Genomic DNA, 4,004 nt, shown 5'->3' on the forward strand with positions numbered 1-4,004 from the left:
TGCTATCTGGCTTTTATGGACACACACACATCAAAGAACCAAGGTTAGACTTTCTTCAGCCCTTTAAACATTAAACATCTTCAAATACAGCCTAAAAGTTGAAAATTATTACTGCTCAAAAATATGTATTTATTAATATTTTTTCTATCTAATTTGAAATTGCAACAATCAATGTTTCTTTGTTGTTTTTCGACTCAAGTTTTTTGTTTAGTTTCCATTTTCTGCTGAAAATCTTGTTTTTAACACTTATTGATGTCAGGGAAAAAAACCTTTAAAGGACTTTCAACTCAACTTCAACCAGCTTCCATTGAGGTTGTTAAACTGTTGACATTTCACCTCAAAGATAAAAAATTAAAATGTGTAGGATATTGTTTTAATGCTTATTTTTGTTTACAAGAACTCTAGACACTGCGTTTGATGGGGGGTTGAATGAGAGCCTTTTCTGCTGCACGGTTGCCATGTTTTTTTTTGTGTTGCTGCTCAGAAGCAGATTCATCAATCCCATTTAATCTAGATATCATATTGTCATGAGGTGACTCAGCAAGGGTGGGTTGGATAACAAACAACTGAGCTTAGGTTTTTTAAGGTACAAATAATCAACCTCTGTACTTATTTACTGCACTGTGGCTTAAGGGTCCATGCTCGGATAATAAATATAATTTACATGACAACTTAGGCAAAAAAATTACCTAAAAGAATCATGTTTAAGTAGAAAAACAAAAAAAAAAGAGAAATGATTTGGCAATGACTGCATTTTGTGAGTGYGTTCTTGTTTTATTTTCTTTAGCAGGCTGTGGTGACACGATTTACCAAGAATGCAGAAACACGTTGGAATAAATGCACAGAAAGTCTGCGTGTATGGTCGTCAAATGATTTAATCTGAGCAACAACAGAGCAGAAGTCAATCAGAGAAGTCTGTCAAGTTGTGGCTGGCTCGTCAGCGCAGAGCAGCCGGTAATATAACATCCTGTGACATGCTAACAACCAGTCACAGTTCACCAACTGTGAACCATCTAACCAATGACAGGGCTATCAGCCCAGAAACACCTTATAAAAATAAAAGAGGTCATGCATTGCTGGAGTCTTGAAGTCTGAGCCGATAGAGTAAAACAACTGAAACTAGTTATCATGAGATATGATAACTGGACAGTGTCAAGGTAGAACAGATATACATAATTATTCCATAACACAGGCTATTGAAATCTATTGTGTATTCAGGTAATTGTGTTGAGCTTTGTGAAAGAGATGATCTGATTGGGCTGTTAGGTGAAAAAGCACAGATGTCAACCTTTTCACTGTGTGACTCTCACCTTGTCCACTCGTTAGTAAATGAGAACAGTGGTCTTTTGTTTCATGTTGAATATTCCTTTCATAGGAACAAAAGCTCAATTCACATTCAGACTGTGGAGCAGATCTTAGGAGATGCAGTCCAGTGTTGCCTGGTCTGACCTTGTAGCTTGACGTTTTGAAAGTGGCTGTAGCTCACTCTAATAAAGAATCCACAGCATCAGAAACAACCAGAGTGAACACTTGCTTCACATAAAATGTTTATGTCCACCAATACAGCCTTACTATACTACTCCTGTTTTACTTTGCAGCTTGTGTTGTCAGATCATCTGCTTTTGGCTTGTGCTTTAAAAAAATGAAGCTTTGAATTTACCTAACCAAGTTATGTCAACTGGTTCCACTAAACTGAGTTGAGTAATTGTAAAGCAATTTACATAGAATGGAACTTGTTGACATAACTTGGTTAATTAAGTAAATTCAACACTTTATATTGTATAGTTGTTCAACTCTTGTCGTTTTCTTGAAACAGCGTCATTCATGCCTGCATATTTGGTTCTTCTGCCTGTGACGAGCTGAGAACCGACATTCTGATGTTTCCTCAACACTTTTTATACACTGGTGTTTAGAGGCTGTAACCAACAACAAAACACAGTAACTGTGAGAGAAGAAAGTGATGGTTCAGATCTCTTGAAGTGGGGTTAGGTGGAGGAACAGTTAAAGTAGATGATTGACAAGCTGATAGGGCCAAAATTGATTCTTGCAAACAAAAAACATTTCTAGTCTTAACAGGATGACATGCAGACACTGTTGARCATAGCTTTAAATTGCTGTCATAAAAGCAAAACTGCTAAGAAATTTTGAGACACCTGCTTTGGTTTTGTGTCAAGATGTTCGCTTGTTAATTTAGTCAGAATTAGAATAATCGAAACATATTTTAATTATTTGAAAGTTCATTTCAGAAGGTCTAAAATATGCCTTTCAAGTGCCTGGGACATGCATATCCTTCAAATACAAAATGTCAAAGAAAACATCTTTAAATTTAATGAACTTGGCATAATACACGTTATTATCATTTTGATACACAACTGCCATGTTTGCTTTTGAATTTGTCTCGAAGTGAAACAGGAAGTTCCATCAAAGGGGAACTCCCTGGTCTTTACTTATTGAAACAATGTTTGAGGTCTGACTCTTCTTCATCTCTCTGATAGTGACTCAAACTAATCTAAAGAAACACCAGATTCTTCTCTACAGTCTGTGCTGTCAGCCATGTAGCAATGCTCTGTTCACACGCAGACATTCCCCTTTGTCATCACTCCTGTTACTTCACATGCTAACAGCTCAACAACTGTTCATCTCTGAGGTTACCAATGTTATCTTTCCAAAAATACATTCATATTTATTAGAAAATTTTGAAGTCACAGGCACCTTTAAGGGTAAGTGTAAACAAAGCTTTTTCATGGGTTCATGTGGAGCATCTTGTTTAAGCTTTTAAGTCCAGATTTTTGTTATTTTTACCTGCAGTTGACCAAAACAATAGACTTAAGAACCACCTGCGTTCTTGTGATCTGTGGACGAGAAGCTTACAAAATCTGAGCAAAAGCATATTGTCAAGTTCTCTGACCTAACCCCATCTCCTCTTCACTCTCTGTGACTTTTGTTAACAGAACAGAGTGACAGCTTGTCATCGTGGGTGCTCCACAGTACGGCTCACACCCCRCTGACTATTGTAGAGCTCATAAAAAAAACCCAGCATCAAGGTCTTCCACTCTCCTTCCTTCTGTCTTTTCTCTCTCTCTCCTCAAAGCAGAGAATCAATCAGCTGTACACACACACACACACACACACACACCCGCGTCCATACACATGACTCATTTCTTTTCCCTTCGTCTATTCAGCAGCCAGTGATCATTTAGACTTGACATGTATTGTGAAAAACTGAGCTGCTTCGCTTCTTTCTTCTTCTCTTTCTTTCGCTCCTTTTCTCTTTCAACTGTCTGTCATTAATGTCCAGGTCTTACAATATAGCAACGGAGGAGAGGAAGAAAGCAAAGAGTGAGGGATGAATTGATGGATGGGAGGATAAGCACTCAGTGTCCTTTCTTTAAAGATTTGTTATTGTACAGTACTGTCTCACAGTCATTTTTGGTTGGTGTTTCAGTCTGAAAGCCCAGCCACGTGCTCTTTTGTATGGGAAAGCAATAAGGCCCCATTGAATGAAGCTGAATGGACCTGCCATCCTTAGGGGCTGAGGCCTGAGGACTCCTATTCTTTAGCCCCCAATCTAATTGGAGCTGAAATGAAATGGAGGTTTCTTATGAAAATAGGCTTTGTTTGGCCGCAAGGCTGGTAATTCATAAACAATAAGCAGGGCTCCATTGTGTAGATAATAATATATTCATGCTGCTGGAGATGGGGAGAAGGCAAAGCGAAGGCTGAGGATATATAAGGCGGATAGGCAGAGACAGCGATAGAGAGTGGAGGGATGAGAGAAAGGGGAGGAGGAAAACGAGGTCTAATAGCAAATAATGGGTCAAAGAAAATTGGTAATGGTTGGGTTGAGGTGAATGATTTAATAGAGGAAGTGAAAGGACTTTAAGTGGGAGTGAGGAGAGGTGAAAATGACAGGAATAGGCGAGATAGACAAGATAAGAACAAGGCGAGGAGGGTGGGTGATTGGTGAAATGGCTCTGAGTGCTCCTGAGCCTACAGGTGACTGG

The sequence above is a fragment of the Austrofundulus limnaeus genome, unplaced genomic scaffold (genome assembly GCF_001266775.1).
Source record: "Austrofundulus limnaeus strain Quisiro unplaced genomic scaffold, Austrofundulus_limnaeus-1.0 Scaffold83, whole genome shotgun sequence".
In the NCBI taxonomy this organism is placed as follows: Eukaryota; Metazoa; Chordata; class Actinopteri; order Cyprinodontiformes; family Rivulidae; genus Austrofundulus; species Austrofundulus limnaeus.